General features: G+C 47.1%; 1 long non-coding RNA gene across 5 annotated transcripts; it reads left to right on the top strand.

Moving 5' to 3' along the window:
* The first annotated feature begins 4035 nt into the window (after window positions 1-4035).
* LOC109144324 lies at window positions 4036-24735 on the top strand. 5 transcript variants are annotated; one of them, XR_005603499.1, is made up of 5 exons: window positions 4036-4158; window positions 4489-4647; window positions 5742-5890; window positions 7714-7801; window positions 21251-24735. It is a non-coding gene; the product is annotated as an uncharacterized LOC109144324 (long non-coding RNA). The 5 variants fall into 5 exon arrangements; XR_005603502.1 differs by having other exon boundaries at window positions 4438-4613; XR_005603498.1 differs by having other exon boundaries at window positions 4438-4647.
* Window positions 24736-25149: the final 414 nt, after the last annotated feature.

The following is a 25149-nucleotide window of genomic DNA, read 5'->3' as shown; positions in this document are numbered from 1 at the left end:
AGACTTTGCAGACAGCTCCAAAGCTCACAGTTGGACTTTCCCAATCGTTAATAAAAGACAAAGCCAAAAAAAAAAAAAGAAGAGTGCTGTTATAAAATAAAGAATAACTCATTTTTCACTAAGTGTTTAGGGTATTTTTTGGTAAGGACATGCCATACTGTCAGGAGCTTAATTTTTTGAAAGAATTTATCTGTGTTGAGACAACAGCCATTGGCAATAGCTAATTCCACCTACTGATGGAATTTCGTGTCAAAGTAGGAGAAAAAAAGACAAAAAAGGGAGAAGGCACATCCCCAGCAACCTTATCAGCTTGGAACAGGACAGAGCCACACTCAGGCTTCTGTGCCAATAAAAAATTAATTATTCATACAAGTTCTTATGGAGAACAGAGGAAGACCAGCCACTGGGTGACCAAGAGCCTCCTCGGCACCAGCGAGGTGGGAAGGTGGCGGGGCCAGCAGGTGCTGGGAGGTGCAGTGGGCATTCCAGGAGCTCCCTTGAGCCAGAGGTGTTTGGGGTGCTGGAAGGGGGAATGGGGTGCGTGGTTCAGTTGGTTTGGCTTCATCCCAGGACAGTGCAGCATCTTCTGCAGGATGCGAAAACCTGATTGACCTGACTCATATCACAGGGTATTGGCCAGTCTTTTGGTTTGAGATCAGATTTTGGCCCAAAGAAAAAGAGAGATCAATTAAAAAAATGCTCCAATCGAGCCAATAATCCACATTTTCAGTTTTTATTATTGGAAATATTTATATTACAGTAGCTTGGTATTTTAGAAGGCTATAAATGCATTTTTATATAATCAGCATTTTTAAAAGTCTATAAACATCCACTATGTTTGCCTAATGCACTATAAAAACTTCCAAAGGAGCTGTTATTATCCAACTTGTCACCTAACACAGGCTCTGAGGAGGAATTTTTTTTTCTTGTCTGCTGTTAATAAAATGAAGCAAACCATTAACAGCTTTGGAGCTGAAGGGAGAAGCAAAGGGGCTTGTAATCTTGGACTCCAAAGGAAACGTCTGCAGCTTTGCTCCTCACCTCTTTGAGATTCCCAACACGCAACAACAATTTCAAACAGACAAAATCAGTTTAGGTTACATAAATTCAAAAGCCCGAGCCTGGTTCTTTTAAAGTAACATCTTGCATTTTGTTTGGAGTGTTGCAATCTCTCACATATCACTTTGAACTGGCTCAGTTTTACAGACTGCCGTGCAGCTTCCTCAGGTTTCTTCGTTTAGAGGAGTTTTAATGCAGAATTATTATGTGCACACATGAATATATTATTAGGCATATATGTATATATGTATGCAAATATATATATTTATATATATAAAGCCTGTCAGATGGTGGTGGTTGCACATCCAGGCCCCATCTCTCCCAGCACTCCCTGCATCCCAAACTCCCAGCGTTATCAGCACATGGAGCTAGCCCCAAACCAAGTCCTGATAAAAACATGCCATGCCCTTTGGAGAGAACACAGATATTTTAGTCCCTGGGAGCTTAAGGGTGAGTGTGGTTTTTAAAGCAATTAGTGAAGAGAAGAAATCTGTGTGCAAAACCAGGGTTGGGTTTTAAACAATCTCTTAGTTCACATCTCACAGATTTGCTTTTGGTTCATCTCCCTTTATAGTTTGCTCCTGTTCCCAGCATATCTTGGTGTAGGGATGGATTCTCAACCCCAGGGAACCTGTCAGGGATGTGATAACAACTCACTCAATCCAAAGAAGGGCATGGCTGTGCCTGTAAGAGTGAGTGGTTCTTAAGAGCTCCCCTGTGGCCAGGGCAGGGTCCTGCTGGGGCACAGGGAGCCACACACCTCCTGGAATTTGTGATTTCAGATGCACCCCCAGGGAGTACCAGGCAATGTTCCCCTGTGCTGGCTGGGCTGGCATTTTGGTTAAAGGCTTTCCTGGGGTGAATCTGGGGTGAGACAGGGAGGAGAAGGACTTCCATAGCTTCAGTTAGTGAGAGGGCATGAACTGGGAAAGCACTGACAGTCCTGACTGATGTCCAAGGAAGAGCAGCTTGGACATCCTTGCAATAATGGAAAAAAGGAGGAGAAAACCCCAACAGCAGTTTATGTCATTGTGGAGAAATTCCCAGCTGTTCCACAGGGAAATGAGCTGAGGGGGCAGAGGGGCCACTGGTGGTCACAAGGACCCAATGTTGGGTCAGAGGAGTGGGGATGGGGGAGAAGCTCTCCTACAGGCTCTGTCCCCACTGCCAGTCCCATGAGCAGCGGCAGATTTGGTTCCCGGGGTCAGGCAGAGCTGCCTGTGGGCTGCTCTATGTTGTGGTCACTGCAGAGATGGCTCTGTCACCACAGGGACACCAGACTCGGTGGTTTTCTGCCACACACCTGTCCTGGGCTATCCAAACACTGACGGTGTGAACAGCCTGCCCTTGGGGCTGGGGGGCAGCAGAGGGAAATCCAAGTTCCCAACACGGGCTCAGGCTGAGACAGAAAAACCCAAAGCAACCCAGGACAGAGAGCAGATGCGTCACTTGTGGCTATTTCTGGCATCGCTCCCGGAGCTGGGGACCTCCGGGAGCACAGGGAAGCACCACCCCGACCTCCTGAGAGCCCTTCCCACCTTGTGCCACTATGGGGTGGTTCCTGCAGGCATTTCCTATCCTTAGAGGTCTTGCTATCAGCTCCCAACAAGTCTAACAGCCTCAGATGAGTGGGGCCTGATGGTCTCACGTTGGTGTCCTAAGTGGAGGTGTCCGTCAGGATCACAGTGCCGGGTGGCCATCCCTGTCACACGCCACTCCACATCCATGGATCACTGATAGGAGCAGAGGATGTTGGGCACTTCATCGGGCTCATGCAAACTTCCCACTCCAGATCCACATCCAGCCACCACCACCCAAGTGTCTGTTGCCAGCTGCTGGTCCTTCCAGCCCTGATCCCCCAAAGCCTGCCCACAGCAGTGGTCAGTCAGCAGCATGAGGTGCCCTTGGGTTTTGAGAGGTCATGGTCGTTCTGCTGCAAGCAAGCAGGACAGTTTGGCTGAGTGCAGCCATCACCATGTCTGTCATCATTTATCCTCTTTCCCCAAGTGACCTCCCCAGGGCCCAGAAAATATTTACTTTGAAGCTGGGTCTAACTCGAGTTTCTAGGGACATTCACCTGCTTCTCTGGGCACAAGCCAAGGGCAGTGCCTGTGCTGCCAAAATCTCCCCTCCTTGCTGCACCGCTGGATGAAACTTTGGAGGTTGGAAAGATCCTGTGGCCTCAACACCCAGGAGACACCGCTGTGTTGGTAACGCGCATTAACCCACCCTGACTGGGGGGTTTCCCTGCCTGGCAAGGAGGCTCCTCAGTGCTCCCCATGTAGGGCAGAAAGTTCAACACCTTCCCAGTCTTCAGCACCTTTGGAGACACGGAAGGACAGACGTGGCCAGACAACGGAGGTGCTCGGGACATTGCGGTGAAGGACTTGGCCCCAGCGCGAGGTGTTTGAAACGCAGTTGCTCCTTCTGTAAGGTGAAATTCAGGATCCTTTGAGCTTCTTCCCCACCTTCTCGCCTGGAAACCTTTCTATCATGGAGGAAGAAATGCACATGAAAGAAAGAAAAGGAGAAGAAAAGAACCAAAGCAGGGGAGAGCCTGAGGTTTTCCAGCATGGACAAGGTCTCCGCTCTGTGTCTCTCACTGCTGGCGCTTACCAAACATAGCCAGGGCCCCGTGAAACCTCGGGCCGGCACAGAGTAGTAAGATGAGCTCCCTCTTTATTTGGCCTAGCTAAAAATAGCAGAGGGGAAAAAAAAGGCAGAGTCAGGACCCTGCAGGACCAGTAGTCAATGGGCTGCGAGGAGCGATTGAACTCCAAGCCCTGCTCGGCAGGCTCCAGCTGACGGGCTATTTTTTGCCGTGGTTGACTAAATATGGTCAGGGAGGGAAGAGCAGGAGCAGGGGCCGCGCGCCCGGGGGTGCGTGTTTGGGATGCTTCGTTGGGTATATAAGCACTGGAAAGGTGGACTCGCGTCCTGACCAGAGCTCCCCCCTCCCTCCGCCAGCCCCCCCAGCCGTGTGCATCCCCCGCAGCCTGACCCCCAGCCCGGGCTGACCCCGGGGGGGTGACAAGGAGGAGGAGGAGGAGGGAAGGGGGGGGCGCAGGCACTTGTGCCGGCGCAGCCTCTCGCATCAAGGTGTGCTGCAATCCGGGCGGGCACGGTGGCTGCTCCTTAACCCCCGGCTGGCCGCGGCGCTGCCCGAGCGCGCTCCCCGCCCGCCCCGCGCAGCCCCCGCGGCACCGCGCTGCCTCGCTGCCTCCCCGCGGCACCGCGCTGCGATGCGGTGCAGCAGCGGGGATGGAGGGATGGAGTTGTGGCGGTGCTGGGCGGCGGGGCGAGGTAAGGGTGGGTGGGAGGGGAGGGTTTGCCTGGTGTTTTTTTTTTTTTTTTAATTTTTTTTTTTTTCTCTCCAAGTGAGGACTAATCCCATCCCTGGGCCTGCTCTCTGTTCCCTTCCTGCATTAGAGATTGGCTATAAGGAGAAGGCTGACGGCTGCAGCATGAAGCGCATTATTACCTTGTGATTCCATGACCCTCCTCTATGCATCCCTAACTCTCGAAAGCTGATTCAGCTTTCAGCTAGTGCTCTGGTGAGTCCTCTGCTGCAACAGAAGCTCCTAACTGGTATGTCTTCTTTTTTTTTTCTCCCCCCTCTCTTCTGCTCCCTGCCTTGCCTTTAACCGCTACCAGCTCAGCTTGGTTTAAACACTTTTCCTGGCCAATGCAGGACTAAGTGCCCATCCAACTTACCCGGGGACTTAAATGTGGGCTTCTGTATCCGGCAAATGTATGTGTGTGTGTGTGTCTGTGTGGGGATGTGCTGGATGTGTGTTTAATCTGTGGATTGCTTAGGAAACCTCACCCCCCTCTTTTTTTTTTTTTTTTTTTTTTTGTTCTGCCGTGGCATACTCCGCATTAAAAAAAAAAAAAAAACACACTAACAAACTGCAGAGCAAGCAGTGCACTAGAATAATCTGAACTGAAATGTTAGAACTTTGACATGCAACCGTTCTGCAAGGTTAAACCGGCCTTTAAATCCCTAATTCAGACACAGGCTGGCTAATGACACCTGGGGGGATTGGGGCTTTATTTATTTATTTGCAACAAACTAGTGCTATGAGCTGATACCAGGCAGAGCAAAAGGGTGAAATGTGGTTAAACTTAGCCTAACTTGCAATGATCTCAATGCTGTGGTGATTAACTGTTAAAATGCCGAGAAATGAGTATTAATTACAGGCGCATGGTTTGTGGACGATCAGAAAGAGAATATGGGGAGGCGGAGAAGTTCGGTTTCCCTGCAAGGGTTTGGAATTCAGGTTACATGAAGTGTAGCATCAATTGACTGTTATTGCTTCTGCAACTCAGAGTTGACTATGGTCATTATATTTTATATGATAGTGGTGGTACCTATCACATGAATATATAGACACCAGTTCTGTGAGCTGGATACTGTGGTGCACACACACACTCATGTAGATTTAAGTACCTTTTATAGCATGCATATGGATATTTTATACACATCTTTATGCATAGGTATATAAATGCTATATACAAGCAGGTGTAATGTATCACCCAGACACAACCCATCTCCAGGCTGTGTGGAGTGTGGATACAGGTATATGTGTGCCTGTGCCGGAGGGAGTGTGCACTGTGTAATTGTATAGGCAGAAATCCGTGATTTGTGCTGTCAGTTTAATTGCTGGGTTCCTCTCGAGCAGATGGTTGTGACTGTGGCTCCCAAGGTCTGAGCCCAGTCTCTCTGCCATGGGCTGTGCTGGGACGAGCGCCTGCCTCCACCTCGGCCCTGCTGGTGTCTCCCTCTCCAGTGCCCAGCCCTACACAGAGGCTGACTTCAAAGTCCCCAAAGGTTTGTGCTGCACAGCTTCAGTTTGACTTTGCCACTTGGACCTGAGCAGCACCTTGAGCCTGGGGCAGAGCAGGGATATAATATACAGCATGTTGCTTTCCATCCCTCTCACCACGCTTCTTCCCCTTTCGCCTTCAGGCAACACCTCAGGCTCTTGCCTCTCCTTTTATTTGCCCCTTGGCCTCTGCATGATCCAGTTCTCCATCCATTTTTCTCTCCAGAACAGCCAGAGTTTTATTGCACGTGTTTTTCTGCCAAGAGCAAGTGTAGGAGCTCAGCGAGCCCAAGTGGGTTGAGGACAGTGGCTGATGTTCACCCACCATCACTCCACTCCTGGTGGTAGCCGGAGGATAGGATCCACAGGGTGCATCTGATGTTACATTAAAGACACCATCACAGCCATTTGTCTGCTCCTCCACCAAAAGGCACAACCCTGGAAAGAATAAGATTCCACCCAGAACCTCAAAGCAATTCTGCTGCTGTGGTTGTGTCATTGTCTTCCGTTCTAGTAAGGATTTAAAAGGTCATTTTTTTAAAGCTCTTGCACAGGGCTCGCTTTTGGTGGCTGGCAGCTGCTGTCCCGCTGGTCTGCAGAAGCTGGGGACTGTTCAGGACTGCCCATGTCAAACGCATTTGAAGAAATCAAGTTGGGTAAAAGGTGCAGATGTTTAACAGCCCAAGAAGTCCAGTAGCTGTCCTACTGCTGTCAGTCTGAAGGAAATTCAATACCACGGAGTGCTTGGCTGTGCAACACCCCACCACCAACACTTTGTTTTTGTATGTTTGTTTGGGTTTTTTTTTTAATCTGAAGCACTCAGACTTTCCCTCACACTCCTCAGCTCTCCCTTTGCTTTAATTTCACTGCAGTCATGCATTACACCAGTGCCACAGCTCCATCTCTCTTCCCCTTAATCCAAACTAAAGGTTGAAATTTGCCTTTAAATGAGACAAATAATGATGGTTAAAAGGGCCAACAAACTCAGGGAATGAGGGGGAAGCTGCACAGAGCCAGGACTCAGGCATGTGCTGGGTATTGCTTGAGGGGTGTGAAGCGATTTTGGGGGTTGGGGCTGAGCACAGAGGATTTACACCCGGGCTCCATGCGGCCTTTGCTTTTCAGTGGTGCTGGAAGTCGATGGGGCGCAGGGAAATACTTGCTCCCCAGCTGGCAGTGATATTTTAAAAAGCAGTGAGAAGCATCGATGCAATTAGGTATTCCAAAGTGCTTAGTTTGCCACTTGCTAAGTTTACTTAAACCCTCTTTAAAGGGTTCATTAGAAGACTGTGAGAAACGGTAAAATTCATTAACACGGAGGCAGCCATTGCACATTTGCCTGTAAATTGGTATCGATCGGCGGCCGCGGCGGGCGCAGGTGAGGAGGCACCGTGCCCGCCCTGCTGAGCGAGCAGGCAGCGCCCGGCGTGACCTCCGCCGCGCTCCTGCCTAAATCCTGCCCATTATAGTCTCCCATTCAGCCCGGGCGGCGAGCGCAGCCCTGCCACTCGGCCCACATTGTTCAGGGAGCTTTAAAGCTCAGCACGGCTGCGAGGGAGGCGAGGGAGAGGGGCAGAGCCGGGGCTGCGTGCGGGACCGAGCCCCACGGGGGCACAGCGCGGTGGCGTCCAGGGCGCGCAGCCCACGGGGGCTGCGGGAAGAACTCGGCAAGACTTTGGCCCGAGCTCCCAGCACCTCGCTTTGGCTGCCTTTTATGTCTGCAGGTCTTCCCAAAGCCCCTTAGCTGGCGTGGAGCTCAACCGGATGAGTTATTAGAAGCAATTTTTAATTATTTTTTTTATTTTTAATGCCCTGAACTCGCCAAAAGGCATGTGCTATCTTTTGAGGGTTGCTTATCTGTGGGGTAGCGTCTCGCTCCCAGTGACCAGCAGAGGAAAAATCATTGGATTCACTAGGTAAGATGCTTTCTTCTTCCTATGCTTTAATCTCTACTTACTGATAGAGCAATCGCGTGTCTGGGTCTGATGAGTTCTCTTACTCTGGCGAATGGAGCAGTCCTTCCCGGTGGTGGTTTGTAAAGCAGTAGCTGGCCATTCGATTCTCGGCTTTCTGGAAACAAATTGGCTTTTTGTTTCCAAATTGTAGGATGGAGGCAATTGGGAATTGATACATATTTAACTTTCTCCCACATGGCTTTGTCTGAAATGAAACCTATATGCATATACAGCAAAGGCTTTCCTCTAAACCACATTTTGTTCTTTTTTAAATGCTAGAAGTTTATGATTTAGAATGATACACCTACTTTTAGGTGGAGTGGGAGGCTGGCTTTTACCCTGTGCCGTTTACGTTTCAAAGAGCCCCTGCCAGGGCAGCTACTGGACTCTGCTGCTTTGTGTCCAGTGAATTATGCAGTTCCCCTTCCCAGGACCCAAAATCCATCATCTGCCGAGGGTACAGCCCAGCATTACGGGTGAGGATTGGGAGCTGGGGTGTGTGTCTGTCTGCACATGGGCTGGGCAGGAGGAAAGTCTGCTGGTTTGAACTGAGCCGTAACTCACTCTCAGGATGTAAATTGTAAATCAGCGTTATTTTTCCTCCTGTGACCATATAAATGCGCATATTGAAACTACCTGCTTGAGAGACATACTTCTTTATATGCCCATATGAACCTGGCAAGCTATGGAATGTAAAGAAGTATGTATTTCAGGTGGGAATCCTTCTCAGAGGAGCAATGTGTGACCCCGGGCAAGGCAGGGGAGAAAGACAGACAGATTATTTTATATTATTATTTTTTTTAACTGCCTGACCCGGCAGACTGACTGGGGAGTCAATTGATGATCTTGTTCCAGCGCGTGTATTGTTCTGTCACTTTGCCTGTGTCAGCAGGTGGAAATGCTCATCAGGACATTAAATATTCAATATGCTGACTGCGGCATGGGCTTTGAAAGGCGATGCCAGAGGAAAGCTGGCTGTCCGCTCCTGGGTTTTAACAGGGATGCAGGCCAATCGCTCCCTCTTCCTGCTTCCCCATCGACCCTTTTTACCCCAAAAATAAGGCTAGATAGCAAACAAAGCTGGCTGGTCTTTAAATCTAGGAACAACAAAAGGAGATGGAGGGTGGGGGGAGAAGAAGAGAGAGGAAAAGGAGACAACAGTTGTGGCCCGGGTGTGCAGTGTTTTAGCTTTAAATTAGTGTGCAAATTCCGCTTTTTGGATCTTTCCCACATTTAAACTTTTTGTGCTTGAAACTGGTGAGAAGGAGACCTTCCTTGTCAGCGTGGTGAGCCATCGAGTCAGCGGATCACAGCTAAAGCCAGAGGAGTGCCTTGAATATAGAGGTCTTATTTTCCCAAAGGAAAACAAGAAAATTAGATCTTTTAATTCTGGAAGCCTTTTCCTTTGTAACATTTTCCAATGTAAAATAGTTGGCTATTTTTCCAGAATCCTACAATAATGTGGCAAGATAAAGGAAATTCGGTTTAAATACAAGTTTAACGTTCTGCCTAGGTGGGAGTCACGTCCAAGGGTTTAAAGCTTTCAGCCCCAAATTTCTTCATATTTCTGTGATGTCGCAATGACGTGCAAAGCTGAACTCCTCAAAAAGCTGCTCCCCAGTTTCCCAAACTCTGGTTTCCATCTCTGTGGGGCTGCTTGAGGGCACATTTTGCTTTTGAGTCATTTCCCTGCAATTGCAACCCCATCTTCGCCTTGCTCGCGGGCTCCTCAGGCATCATTTGGTAGGAGTGGTGCCAGGACATGTCATGCAGAGGTTAATCAAGTCTTTCCCATCGCAGCATCCTCCCCCAGGCATGGGAAACAGGTGAGGCTCTGAGTTTGGATTTTGGAGAGTCTTTATCCGTCTCTATTCATGGTGAGCACAGTCATCACTTGTTCCAGGTACGCCAAGGGGCATTGAACTGTAAGCAGGTGCTCGTGAGTAGAGAGTGAGAAAGGGCAGGTTGGGCTGTTGGGGAGATTTCCTACCTATGGGATTTGTGGGGTTTATTGAGGTGCCTTTTTGTTGTTGTTGTTGTTTAAATTAAATACCATGGCTGATGGAGGCGTGGGCAGTGCTAAGCCCCTTCCCAGCAGAGGAGGAGCCTTTGCTTTCTTTGTCAGGTGGCTTTGGGAAGGGTGGGTTTTGCGTTGGAGGATGGCTGGTTTGCACATCATCCTGTTTGATTTTTGGGATGCTCTGGTTGTGCTGGGCCCTGGAAAGCCAGGCCATTCCTGGCTGGATGCGGTGCAGTCCCTCAGGACCCGGCCGCAGGGATGCAGCAACCGCTGGGCTCAGCCCCACCAGCAGCCACCCTGCCTGAGGACAATCCTTGGCTCACATGACCCCACAGGGATCATTCCTGTGGATGTCCAGCCCCATTTTGGGGTCAGATTTAAATTTGAAACTGGTGGATGCTGGGAAATGAGCTGAGCCCTAGCAGGAAGGCACGGGTTCCACACAGGGCTGCAGTTCTGCTCCCTTGTAAATCAGGAATGCTGTCTTGAGTTTCTGGATGAAAAATGAGGACAATTCCCACCATTCTGAATATAACATAACATTATATCTAATATATAATTTATATATGAAATTCCCCTCCTTTCCTTGCTGACCCTTTGTCCCACTTCTCATTTTCCTTCTCCTTCCTTCTTTCCTGTTCTACCTTTTTCTTTCTCTTTTTTTCTTGTTTCCTTTTTTATATCTTTTTTCTACTTTCTTTTTATTTTTTTTAAATTTTCTTTTTTCTTCCCCTCTCTCTCTGTTTCCTTCCCCTTCTCAGCACTAAAACCCCCGTGCCGCTGCACGTTGCTCTTGCAAAGGTGTTCACGGTTTGATTTACAGCAGATACCTGCATTTGTAATGCAATTTTTATCTCCTTCCCCCCGCCTCTCTGAATTAATACGCTTGTTAATCACATGGAATTGCTAACTTTAGGAAGTCGCTAAGTGCTCAGATTTATTTTTTATGTAAATATTTTCAAAGCTATAATTCTGAGCGCTGTCTCGCAGCATGGCAGCGGAGGTGGCAGGGGAGGCTTTGCCATGGACGGCGTCACCTGGGCTTGGGCGATGTTAAAAATGAAATGGGGTGGATGTGGCCCCCCAAGAGCCATGGTAGCCTTGATGTTGACACCAATGGAAGCAGGTGATGGCTGCAGGCCTTTGCCAACCACTTTGTACCGTTCTTCTGCTCCATGGCAGCTCTTCATCCCTTTTACACCTCTTTGGATGAAAACTGCAGCCGTTACATTGCCCGCTCTATTTTACAGCTAAATTAGAGCCACTTCTCTTAAACTTTTTATGAACTGGTGGGCATCTCCTGACCTTGAGTGCTGTGGTGGGTGTGATACAAGGAGCATCCGTGCTGGACCCGCAGCGCTGGGATGCTCAGGTGCACCCATCCATCCTGCGAGCCGAGGACTGTGCAGCGCCAGGCACGGAAACAGGAGCTCTGAGAATTGTAAAAGCCATAAATCCAGTGGACCAAATTAGTTAAATTTTTCTATTCTATGCCTCACAAAATCCAGCCGTTCTGGAGATGAATTCCCCGCATGTAAGCGGAACTACCGGCAGGTATAAGATGGATATTTCGCACGTGCACACGAGAGCACAGGGACAAATTTGTGCCATGCGGTTTTCCCTGGCGGGTTTTTCTTTTTTCTGTACTTTTGTGTGCTTGTTACATTGATGATCCATTATTACAGTTGTTACTATTACTTAATGTTGGAAGACAGGTGGTCCCATAAATTCTAGCACCTCAATTTTTTTTTTTAATAAAGGGGGGGGGCATGTTTGCAATTCAAGTTTAATAGTGCATTCATCAAGAGCAATAAAGCATTTTATTGCACAAGTATTTCAAGGGATGTGCTGGCCCTGGTAAAAGCATTAGTAAAGGGGTGCATCAGCAATCTCATTTAAAACTGTCGACCCAACGTGAAAAATGTTGCGTTGAAGAATAAACTGCTATTAAGCATGATTAGATTGACCTGCAGGACAGATATTTTAGCTGCAGCAGCACAAGTCGATCAAAGTGAGCATCGCTTAGATTGCAAATTTCTTTTTTTTAATGCCCTAAATTAAAAATGAAAGAGCCTCAGAATATTTAGGACCAGAGAGTGACTTTGGGGGTGAGATTTGTGCATTCGATTCGAAGCGGTTTGGGAAAGTGGGGAAAGGGGGAAAAGGTATTAATTACTGCCCCTTTAGCATACATTGAAAATATGTTACTCAGATCAACCAATCAAAAAAGAAATTGTGCTGACTCAGCACTCAGGCTAGTCTGCACGTCCGATTGCAGAAGAGATCAGCACTGCACTGCAGTATCTTTCCCTGCCTTTGACACCAGCCTAGCTGGGCAGGGCTTCCCTTGTGTTTCCCAGGACTGGTTTAGGCCAAGAACAAGAGAAGGCCCTGAAGAGAGGAGGAGAGAGTCAAGGTTGCACGAGCCTTGAGCTGCTAACAAATCCTTTTTAGTCAGTAGAAAGAGCTTCCATGCTAGGTTTGCCCTGCCAGATGCAAGCGGCATGAATTGCTTGGGAATATATCTATTTTTAAAGACTTTCACCACATCTTGCACTTAGCAGTGACTGTGGGCGAGGGGGTGGTGTGTTCCTAGCAAGAGAAATATCCTCGCTCCTCAGCTCGGATCCCTCTCTGAAAGCCCAGGGCTGATTTCAGTGCCGCACTGGCGGGTGCCTCCCAGAGAAGACGCTGGGTTAAATGTTCACCGCTTGATGCTGAAGTTGCTCTTGACCTCAGCCAAGCAGGCAGTGATGCTGAGAGCTGCATTCCCACTGGGATGCAGGGGGTCATGCTGAGAGCAGCCCAGTGTTCCAAGGACGGGAGCCAAGAGAGAGCATGAGCTCCACTGCTGGCTCACTGGGCTTGCAGACAAGTTGTGTAGCTCGCCTGCCTCAGTTTCCCTCTGAGGCAAAGTAGGTGCTCGCTGGGGAGTTGTTGAAGCTGTGTTTGCACTGCGAGGCTGAAGGTGGAGGTGGCCAAGGCAGGTTGGTGCAACGACCTGAGGCCAAGATTGTTCTGGGTTTGCAAGGACTTCCCTGCTTTGGTGTTGGCTTGCACAGTTCTGCCCTGCATGTATTTGGGGAGATGGCACAGCCTGCCTGGACTGTGCCCCTCTGCCCTCGTGTTGCCATGCAAAAACTCACCTGGGTTCCCCACACCTTGGAGCAGGTGCAAGGTGTGAGGTGTGGAGGCTGGACCTCAACCAGGACTCCACAGAGCCGTGGCTGACTGGGGGATATCCCAGTAGGATGATGGGCAATGGGGTCTGTGGGGTGCTCCGGCACCGTGGGGCTGCTTGCTGGTCACCAGTGTGGCTGCAATCACTGCTGGGTGACTCTGCCAGCACTGGGCAGGTTGGGCTATGCCAGGCTGAACCAGCTGTACATGCCCAGCCCTGAGCACCTTGGTGGGCACCTACAGGAGGAGCAGTGTGCCTGTGGGCTGCTGTCTCCCAACCACTGCAGCACTCCGTGATGCTGTTAAGGAGTTTTTGTTTGCCCTGAGTGAGCAGCACCAGAGTGCATCCCTGGGTTAGTGTGTATTTTTCCAGAACGGTCTGTACGGAGGAGCAGGGCTGGTGGATGACACCCTTGTGTGCAAGAGGAAGGCTTTCAGACACAGATATGTCTTGACTAAAGCAAGATTTGATAGTCAAAGGTTTTAGCAGTTGGAGCAGTTGCTGGTGGTGCTCAGGAGGCTCAAGGGAAGCAGGCGACTGACATCTCCAACAGATGCAGGGTTTTCCTTTTTTTTTTCCTTTTCCTTTTTTTTCTCCTGAAGCACAGAGCTGTGCCTGTAAATGCCTCACCATGCCCAGATATGGCCTGTGCTGGGACCTGTGCCTCTATCTAAAAAAGCCCTGGGCAGACTGATGAGCCTGGGGGAACTGGGGAACAACTGCTATAAATAGTGCTCATTCTCAGCTGCCCTTCTGGGGGGGACAGGATTAGGTGGCATCTGGGCAGCCAGGAGGCGTGGGACTCGTGACCACCAACCGCAGAAGTCACCCAGCAGCTGTAAGGACAGGAGCCATCCCTGCAAAGACCTTACATAGACAAGTCAAGCCTGACATTTGGGGAGTCGGATAAAGCCACAGGAGCAGGAATCCAGTGACCTAAGAGCAATGGAGAATAAAGTTCACCGCAACGGCCGGGACAGCGCTTCCAATCTGAGATGTGACCTGGCATTGGACACAGGACTTGGCTTTTGGCTTTTCAAGCTGTTTGGTGCAAGCAAAGGAAGGTGTCAGGAAGGAGTTGGTGACACGGGAAGCAAAGTGTCACAAGGAGTTGATGAGATGAAAAGACGGGTGTTCCCTTCTGGGACGCTGTGGGTTAATTTGCTTGTTAATTTCCTGGCAGCGAGACTATTGGAAGCTCTGATTTAATATTTGTGTTTACTTCGGGTAAACAAATTAACAAAAACCCCCAAGTCTTAATAATTTAAGACACCAGCTTGATTGAAGCTAGCAGAAAGTAATGAATCTCATGCTGTGATTTCACTCCCAACCTGACAGGACGTGGGCAGTGCCTGGAGCTCATGGCCATGTGGATGTAGGGTAACTGGTCCCTAAATGTGAGGGGGCTAATAGGTATGGACTGCAGGAGTGTGAAACAGCTTTTGTAAGACCAGAGGAGAAGGACTGTGCTGTGCTTGAATTAAGCTCACCCTTGAATATTTGAAGGGAAAGGTGGAGCAGGGAGTGGGGAAGGTTTGGCCAAACAGAGGAGGCGGCTGTGCAGGTGATACCTGGAAGGGATGTCCTGAAATGTGCGCAGTGGGAGACTGGGGATAAAATCATGGAGCAACACGGCAGCTTGTCCCTGAGCAGGTCTGCTGTGGGATGGGGACTGGAATGTGCAGGCAGGGTGGGATGGGTATTTATGCCCAGGCTTTGGCCCTTCTGTCCCTCACGGTGTCAGGGCTGTGCTGCACCACTTTACCTTCTTTAAATTAAGCCAGCTTTGTCCTAAAGCCTTGTCTTTGAGACAATAAGACGCACCCGCTAAAATCTATTGTGCCATTTTTGCAAAGCCCAGCAAAAGTCACCCGTGCATCGTCCCCTCCCTGTCCTCCACGCTCATTTGGCCTATTTGAAACTGAATTTATTCCTGGGAAGGTCCCCATCAATTTGCTTTGCTCTTTTGTTGACAAGTTTATTAAAAACCTGGGCAACTACATATTAAACTTTTATCAGTGTCGAGGAAGAATACATCCTTTGAGCGGCCACAAAAGTTATGGATTGGGGCTTAATGTTTCTTGTTCCACCATTTGGCTGAGTCAGCGTAACAAATAAAAGCTGCCACTTCTATTTTTTTTCCCTTTCTTGAGAGACAGTTCCCTTAACAGTATAAGTAACTGTGTCCAGTAATGCAAAAAAGGTTCCAGGTCTGGGTAAACATGAGGCATTTTTTTTTTCTTTGTGGCCGTAAGTCTGTAATGATTTGAATAACTAATTTAAAATAAGAAAATACGAACCCTGGAGAAAGTTATTGCTGCTTTGCTCTGAGCCAATAGTTTTGGTAAAATAACTGTTACTTTATAGTATTTATATGAAAAAATTCACTGCAAATTAATAATTGCTGTACTGCAAGTGATGTGTTTTCATCCAGTGTGAGGGCTGGAAGGGGTTGGAGAGATGTTTGGTTGGGGATGTCCCTTCACGCTGCTGCAATAGGGGATCTTCGCTCTTTTTCTTTAGTCATGAGACGAAACAAAGAGGAGGGCAATATGTTGCACCAAAGATGTTAAAAATAAAGCGTTAGAATTGCATAACCTAGTTCCTGCCGTGCAGCTGAGTTTTTAGAAGTTGAAAGAAGCCTGAGAAATAATTGGTGGGAAGGAGTTTAAACTGATATAACAACAGACAGGCAGGGCGAAAAAAGTGAGCATTGGCGGGACTAAGCCACAATTCTTAAACTCTGCTGGGCAAATAAATAAATAACACAGCATCTTTCTCTGCCTGTCACCGTGTCCAAGGATTTTTTAGTTCTTAAACAGGTTTGCTGGCATAATTTGTCAAGTCCAACAGGGAGGTTTCCGTGTGACAGCCGATCGTTTTTCACCAGGCACAGTGGTGCACCAGAGCCGTCCTGGCGGCTCGGAGCAGCTCCATAATTAGACAAGAGTTAACATTCCTCTATGAGATGGCTCATCCCTCCTGCCCAGGGCATGGCACAGCCCCCCAGGGCCCATCCTGCGCCATGCCCACGGCCGGCAGGGAGCATTCTGGACAAATCCATCTGCCTCCAGGAGTTTATCTGCATCACCATTTGCTCCAATTATAACTAATTGGACACATATTGCATTTTCATAGTATCTAATTTTCTATTGATTTTAACGGGACTGCTGGTGTTTTGTACTATTAAGTGGTATCTCCTATCAGTTGTTATTTAAAAACGCTGAGTGCACTCCCCTGTATGGGATTATGCAGTCAGCACATGTTTTAAAACCTGTTTAATTGTTAGGTCCATAAAATGCACAAACTGTATTAGGGAATGGCTTTGTTCTCTTTTGAGAGTATGAGTAGCAAAACAAAAAAATCCAATTCCACAACTATTTCCATGGCTGGTTTCAGGAGGTGCAGCTCCCAGAGACCTGCTCAGAGTCTTTGGAAAAACAGCTTTGGAGGGACCATCTTGATCCCACATGGAGCCAGCTCCCTCCAGGTAACGATTCTCTGCATTGTCAGAACAGAGCAGGTCTGTGCTTGAAACGGGACTGTTATTTTGACAAGAGGCCTAGGACCAAAATTTGGGTTGAGACAGAGATAAAGTTACTTTAGATGCTCTGTATAACTAAGGAATAAGGTGATAACCGTAGGGTTTGGAACTTTATTCCCTGTCCTAGGTATTGCTGCGTACCTTGGCAATACACCCAAATAAAACCAGACGATCAAATTAGCTATTTCATTTCAGCAAGTACTCACTGAAGCAGGGTGAAAGCAACAGTCCTCTGGTCAGCACCATTTAAAGAAGAAAAGATTTAAAGGAGAGATTTAGGGGAGGAAGGGAGAGCTGGCCTGGCAAAGAGCATTTCCAGCAGTACACAGGGATCACTGGCTCAGGGATGTTGGATAACAGCAATAATGGTGGAGAAGGCAGATTAAAGGAGATGGAAATAATGTTTTGGGGCAGCCAAGTTATCCCAGGGTGCTGGTGAGTTTGCTGTCAAGTTGCTGCCTTCGCTGCTCATTAGCAATTAGCACGTTGTGTTTGTTGAAGACAGGTGAGTTCATGAGGGTGTATAAATTAAATAGACACTTTATTAAGTTCAGGTAATAGTTTTGGTCTGAAAGACTGAGTGGCTACTGCGATGTCAGCAACTGCTTTAGTGCACAAAGGAACTGAATGCTTTTTAATTAAGTCAAATAAAATCCAAGCAGAAGGCTCTTGAGCCTTGTCTGGAGTCTACTTTTTGGGTTGAACATCTTTAATTTTAGAAATGTTGATAAAACACAGTCTACTTTTTCCCTGTAATAATATAAGTTCAATTAATATTTGATGTCTGTAAGGAAAAGGATAAAAGCAGTGAGCTTGTGTTTTCTGGTTTACAAATGGCACATTGGGCAGAACCCTGCGACTGTGGCATTGATTTAAACATCCTTGCAAAGACACCATGCAATAAAGTTGAATCATCTGCAGTATAAGTATGGCTGTTTGGGGGAAAAAATAGCAATGCAAGAGAGTAGACATTTTCCTGTATTATCAAAAGCCACTTCATTTTGAGGAAATTTCCTCCAATTTAGTAATGTTTGGATGGAAATCAAATAACACATTAGCTTGGGGAAAGGGGAAAAAAAAAATCCTTCCAAAGCTAATTACAAAGGGAATGTGCACTTCATTAAGATAAAGCTGTAGGAAATCAATGTTCTGTATTGTTGTTTTTTCCTTTTGATTGGATTTTAGAATGATAAATTGTTCATGCATTTGATCTAAAAATGATTTGTTTATTCAGATGAAGAGCAACAGTACTTTGTCTCATTTGGCCTTTTAGCTTATAACGATAATGGCTTGGAGGGCTGCTCATTTCTCAAAAGTGTATTGGACTGGAATAGCAGGAGATTTCTGGACTCAGAAGGATGGGCCCCATGCAAGGGTTTGTTGTAGGCTAATTCTATTGCATGTTGAATCTTCTGCTTCATTAGGAATATCGACAAATGCTGATAAATTCTTTGGCTTTTCTGTACTGTCTATAACGTGTCTTTATTAGAATATTGAGGCTGAAGAGGAAAGATCTGCAATAGAGGAGATTCTCTTATGTTGGGTACTACTGATCCTACTTGCCACAGCCCTGGGGGCTTTTGCCCGTTTTCCTGGATATAATCATGGACAGCACTGCCAGGCACAGGCACCATGCAAGGGTGGCCAGAGAGGGAAAAGCCATCATGTGTTTGTTCTGTTATTTTGGCTTTGATCCACCTCTAGCCCCTGGCTCTCACTCAGCGTGCCCATGGCTCTCCAGTGCCATCCCACAGCGCCTGTAGGCTTTGCCCAGCTCAGGATGACAGGGAGGCACCAGCACCTGTTCCTTCCACACCTTTCCAATGCAAGACCCAATTTCATGAGGAGATGATTGGACCTGACTTCACTTTGGACACAAGCCCAAACGTGGTGGTGTTGGGTGGTTGAGGTTTCAGGCCTGGTTTGGGGTGCTGTTGCCGGCTGCACTTGCACAGGCAGGAAGGGAGAGCAACACCAATCCCAATGTAGGATTGGCAAACTCTCCTGCCAGATCCTGCCTGTTGAGCCTGGCAGTGCTCAGCAGGCAGAGGTGAAGCCTGTCCATCCTGTTTCACAGGAGTGGGGGCCCACAGGCATTTGGGAATGAGCACTGCCTCGCTGGAGAGATCAGGGGCTTCAGCAGAGCTCCGACCTCTGACCACATCTGTAATCCATCTTGCTTGGGTGGCTGGTACAGCCCCAGAGCCCAGCCTGGCAGTGCCTGGGCTGGCAGAGACCTGGACCCTCCCTGCTGGGATGCTACAAATCCCTGTGGGTTGCAGCCCTCTCCAGCTTTATAACGTGGGCTGCTCTTTCTCAGCTGCTGGGAAAGCCTCACCACCAGAGAGACATCATTAGTTTTGATTAATGGCATCCAGAAGAGAAAACCTAATTTTCTAAAAAGGAAAACCTTACCCATAACTCACTGCAGAGAATTTAAACAAAATGTTATAGAACATCCATGCCGACTCACATTGATTTCAAATATGTTCCAAGGCACTCCCCGAAAGCAAAGCAGGAGGGAGTGGGGACAGCTCTGGTCCCCAGCAGAAGATGCTCAGTGTAACCCCACACCTTTCTCCCACAGCGCTGCTTTCAAAGGACTGACCCCAAATCAACAGGGCTGGGACAGAGCACATGTACCTGGGAGCAGAGTGTGTTTGAGGTGGTGATGCTCAGGCAGTTTGGTGCACTCTGTCCCAAAATCCATGTGTCCATCAGGGTTTAGCTCAGTATAGCCTCAGTTGCTAATGGCACTTCCACCTCTACCCAACCACCAGTAAATGATTGCTTTCCTTTGTCTCCCGTAAGTCACCAAAGGATGAATTTAATACTTCCAGGTCTTCACTGTCTAAGCTTCCTTTTAGTTCCTTGGCTTGATTGTCTCTTGAAAAGGTACCTAGAGATAACTTGATTAAATTAATTGTTGAGCTCTTTTTAAAAAGCTATTCTCTCTCCCTTTCTCTCTCCATCTCTCTCTCCATTTATTTATAGGCAGCTTAGAGTAACGGGTTTGGGCAGTTAAGTGATCTGCAGTGCTTACCGTGACAATGCGAAGCCTGTAATTCTTTGGGAGATAAAATGCTGGCCCGCTTGCAATATTTCTGCGTGCAGAGGTTCCAAGCACAGGTGCTTTTCCCTGGTTTCGTCTTGCAGCACGGTGGGCTGTGAGGGAGAGGGGGGAAAAGTCACCTTTGCCTTATGACGCATATAAATTCTTTAAATAGGTTATGCACATGGCAATGTGCGATGTCTGCGCGTGGCTCCGGGTTAAGAAGGAAAGGCCTGACTTTATTGGCTCCCACTGCAGAAATGATTGGAGCTGCTGTGATTTTTAAATTTGATTTACCGCGTTATTTTTAGCCATGGGGTGTTCATGCTGCAGGGCTCTCCAGGAGATATCAACACCCCAGTGCTGAGATGTGAACCATCACAGGAGCGACTTGAACAGTAGTGGTGTAGCAGGGACTTGTTTTCCCCATTTGGGGACAAATTGCCAGATTATGAGATTGCAAGAAAGAAAAGCCTTTTTTTTTCTTTCATTACCTCCTCCCTTTTGTTTCCTTTCCACCAATTTCCTGTTGGTTTCTGGTGATGGCAAATACAACCATTGCCTGAGCAGGTCTTAAACCTCCTGAACATGCTGATTTTAATGCCAGATGAGAAAACACAGGAGGCTTCACAGTAGGGAAACAAAGTTTGCTAACCTCTAAAAAAATATTTCAGGTGTTCCAGCCTTTTCCCTCCCATTTTTCAAGGAGAGCCCTGAGGGGAGAAGAGTTCTGCAGCCCAAGTTCCTTGGCTGTGGGCTGGGCTGGTTGTAGCAAACGACACCTCTGCTGCTACGTGTTGGATGTCACTTCAGACACTGAAACACAGGGCATGGAGTAGGACAGCACACGATAAAACACTGAAAGGAAGGAGGCAGGAGGTGATAATTAAAACATCTGGAGGAAAACAATAGCCTTTACTTATGTCACACTGTTGTAGCAGCGTGGGTCTCAAAACAGAGCCAAATATCAGGTTTTAAAATGCTTCAGGCTGATGGTTACTGCTGCAGACTATTCCACTGCTGTTCAACCTGCCTCTTTAATTCAGACCCGCTCTTCAGCCGTAGCCTCTAAGAAGCTTAAATAAATCCTGACTGCCTGAAAGTGAAGCCATTTGAACCAGTGCGGCATCAGGCAGCAAGCTCAGAAGAGGTCCAGGCAGCTGGGAAAGAAAAGACCCCGAGGAATTCTCTTCTCTGCTGCCACAGCCCATGGGGCCAAATGCTTTGCTAAAGCTGGTAAAATGGAACCAAATCAACTGTTCAATGGATTTGGTCCCCTTCAACCAGCTGTAGCTGTGCATTGATCTCTCAGACGCACCTTGGAGGATGAAACACTTGAACCCGACCAGGGCGGCTCAGGTAGAAGACAAATGGCCACGTGAACACTGCTGATAAGGAAATCATGATGATTGGCATCTACAGATCTATCACTCGGGCTCTAAACTGGTGGGCTGAGCCTGAGTCATTATGTGGTTGCCAGTCAATTCTGCCTAACGGAGACCACTCAAGATTGATAATCCCTATCACCTTCCTCCATTGATCTCAGCTGTAACCCAGTGTATTCCCACTGCAAGTGCTTGCATTTTCATATGTGTTTGCTCATGCCCACCCAGGAGCCCTGTGCCTCGGCGTTTCATCTGCTGCAAGGAAGAATAAAGGTTTTGATCTGAAGTTCCCTCCTTGTGTTTTGTACCACGTGCCGAGCTGCTCCTTCAACAGCTCTAGTGAAGAAATGGGCTGTCACAGGGCTGCCAGAGCTGGGAAGGAGTTGGGAATACCAACTGCTTCCTCACTACCCCAAACTGCAAGTATCCACGGTCTGCACTAGCCAACAATATTTTTTTGTCAATGAGATAAAAGCTGTGCTCCTAAAAAAAGAGTTTCCTGTTTGACTTTGTTGACCTAAAAGACTTGTAAAGTCTCTACCCCGGTCTGGTCCTTATAAGCACTAATGTTATGCTAATGGAGTTAAAGAAAATCACTCACTTTCCCATGTAATAATGATTGGTGGGAAAGTAAGCTGGGCGTCATCCTTTCCTAGCCATCGTAAATCTATAGGACTCTCACAAGCTATGAATATTGCCGCTTTAATGAGCCATTTGGATGCAAAAGTCTGATGGGAGATTATTCATGTCTTTACTTCTTAACAACACCTGGCCCAAGTTAACCCCTGGCATGAGAGTGTGCAGAGATTTGTCTCTTTTCACACGCTAGAAATTAGGTTTACTTCATTTCACATCCTGGTCCTTTAGGTACCGTTTAAGTGTTCTTACTAGGGCCAAGAGTATTCGTGTGCTTCAAGATAAGGAGTTGTTTGATGGATCTGAGCCTTAACATGCATCTAATATTTATGTCACTGGGTATTTAAAAGGCAAAGACATGAGGAGCAATGTTACTGCAGGAGCGCCTTTCCTCAGCTAAAAGGAAAATAGTGCTTACTCAATCCTGCTGGCTCATTTTTCTGTACTTTAACAGTGCCTAAGCATCCATGTCGATATCCTACTGAAGTCTACATGTGTTTTTTCTCCCCATATACTTCAATCAGATCAGACATGTTTTCCTTCTTGCCACCAGCTGATTTCTTGGGAATATGTAAAAGAAATTAGACATTCTATTATTTTTAATTTATTTATCTTCACAACTGCAGCATCGTTCCAAACAGCCAACAATGCACCCAAAAGGGCTTTGACCTGGCCTGATAGAAGAGACTCGAGCAAATGCAAAATGCACTTGCTGACATTTGTGCCTGCAAACAGAGGAAAAGGAGCAGCTCCAACAAATCCCTGCATTAGCATGGAGCCAGTGTGATGCCGTGGGTAGTGAGGGTGCTTGTTGCTTTACAGTTGAAGTCTCACAGCACAGCTCTGCCCTTGGCAAAAGAGCCAAATGGCCACTAGTTCTGTAGCTCTGAGTCACCTCTTGACACCTTATCTGTCCTGGATGATTAATTGCTTTGTAGTTATCCGTGCTGGTTTCTGAACACTACTCAATCCCAGTTCCTAATTCCCATCTCAGAAGCATCAAGCAAAGGCATCTGCTGAGGCAGGAATGACTGTCCAAGCAAACCACCTCAGTGCTGTCGCTGCCAGTCCTGAGATTCCTGAACATCCTTGGGATGAAAGCACAAGGGAAGGGGAATCCTCAGCACAAGTCCCTAATTGCTGGCAGCCTGAGCTGTGAATGATGTTGAGACTCTAGAGGAAAAGGTTGAGTAGAAACAGATGCTTCCAGCAGGTTGTGGCCTGGGTTTCCAAAATACCATGCTCCTCCCGCCTGCTCCCACAATCTGGGTTATTTTCCCTTGTTCCCCAGGGCTGAATCCAATGTAAACAACACCATTATTAATATTCTTCCTTGGTAATGATAATTAAGTTGCTAAAAAATGTCAAATAGGGAAGCTGGAGGCATTGCAACTTGAACAAAACCAGGGAATGTAAATGAAAACATTCGTTCCTTAAAGAAGTGTGGTACCCTCAAAGCCACCTTGAATAGCAGGGAAGCTTCCAGTTCTCTGGAAGCAAGAGAAGGTATGAATACACAGGGATCCCAAAAGTTGGGCCGTGCATTTAAATGCATAAATGTGGATCCCACCTTCAGGCACCCATGCTTGAAGATTTCTGGCTGTGTTTTTATTGCCTAATTATATCTTTATGGAATGAGAAATTCAGTTCACTTAGCACGGAATTTCTATAACAATACAGCCATTAAGGTCTAGTCAAGGAAATATGAGGCCCAAGCAGAAGGCAGCAGGTAGAGTTCAGAAGAGCTCTCTAGAGACTGATAATGTGTAGGGACAAATGTAAGGCATGGGCCAAAAAATTGTACGTCTCCTTCCCAACAATTTGTGTTTCAGCTCTGCTCACTCACAAACCCTTCCTGAGACAACAGCAGGGTTTGGAGCAAACTGAGCTCGCTGATATCTGCCCTTTGCAGCTGGGAGCTGCCCAGATCCTGAACCCATCCATGGTCTGAAAATGGGATCTGCTTTAGTCGATTTCCCATAAAGCACAGTTCTGAGGGGAAGTCTTACCACTGGCTTTGAAAACCCCAGGAAAAACTCCTGGCTAAGTCATTAGAAACCTTTAGCCAACCATCCTTAACTACATCAAATCTAATTGTTTCCCATATCTTCTAAGAGGCTGCTTCTGATGGCTCACCAGACACTGCTGGTTTCCTGGAAACCCTATTAGCTTCTCAAACAAGGCAATCCTGAGGACTCACTCCTGCAAACCTTTTGTGCAAATATTAAATAACAGCAAATAATTAGCAAGAATAATCCTTTTTGCTTGACCCTCTTCTGTAATAAAGACCTTTGTCGGCGAATGCAAACGTTATTTTGAGGAGCAATTCATAATCTAGAGCTGTTGAACACATCAGCCTAAATACACTAATACTCTAATATCCATATTTGTGCAGGACTTAAGACAGACAAAAACAGGCACGTTCTCTGTCCCAAAGACCTAAAAGCATTCACCAGTCAAGCATAGGAAGAGGATGTGGCAAAAGAGGTGGCAAAGAAGGGACTCACTTCTGCATTTGCTATATCTTCAAGTGTCTTAGGTGGTGTGATCAAATCAGCTGGATTCTGTCCATGGAGATTTTTTCTGAGCATCCTTTTCCTTCACCTGTTTTTCTTTTATTTTTTTTTTTCTGAGAGGGGAGAAAAGAAAGGACAAGGAAGCCAACAGGCAGATAATTGTTCTGTGCTGACAGTTTGTCAAGTGATGGAAGAACAATTTTAGTTAAGAGATCTGCGTTACAGGGGCGAGCGAGCAGAAGTCTCTTCTTTTCCTCCCAGATGGCATTGACATATAGCCTGAAGGGGCTATCAGGATACAAAGCTAAAGATGGTTAAAGACATTAAAAACTGTACAATGTGAGCACCATCTACGCCAGGACCATCATCTAGAAGGAAGATTCATCCTGACGTATCAGGCAGAAGTCAGATCTTGGTGTTATATAAAGCTGTTGAGCCGAAAGTATTTTTGAGATAGATAAAAAATATCTATTCCTGCTACTAACCATGCCTTTTCCAGTAGGTTTTTACTGACTCTTGAAAAGCTATGACCAATAAATGTGATGATCTGCCTTCCCTTTTCTTTCTGGGTGAACAATATCTTCTGGGGGGTGTTGATCACTGCAGGCAATGAGTGTCTTGAGCCATTCCAGTCTAACTCCACTTCCCAGCAAGACATTGAATGCATTCTCTTCATCACACTGTTTCCCAAATCTGCCAGGGCTTCTGTTAATGATAAATATTGCACTTGAAATCAGGTTATAAATCTTGCCATAGGATGGAGGTAATTTGAATTCTGCATTTCTTGGATTTGGTGTTGTGTAAGTTGCTTAATTAACTTGCACAGAGAATGGGCCTAATAACACTGCATTTTTTTAATAAGCGAGCAGTGCAGCTGGAGGGATAGACAACCATGAAGAGAGGAGTTCACCTGCAGGAAAATATCCTCTACTTCCCCCAAAAGCGATAAAAATGTCAATACATTGACACAATCCC

Source organism: Corvus cornix, chromosome 20 (genome assembly GCF_000738735.6).
Source record: "Corvus cornix cornix isolate S_Up_H32 chromosome 20, ASM73873v5, whole genome shotgun sequence".
Taxonomy (NCBI): domain Eukaryota; kingdom Metazoa; phylum Chordata; class Aves; order Passeriformes; family Corvidae; genus Corvus; species Corvus cornix.
Note: the sequence above shows the minus strand (reverse complement) of the source record. Positions and strands in the feature narration are given on the sequence as shown.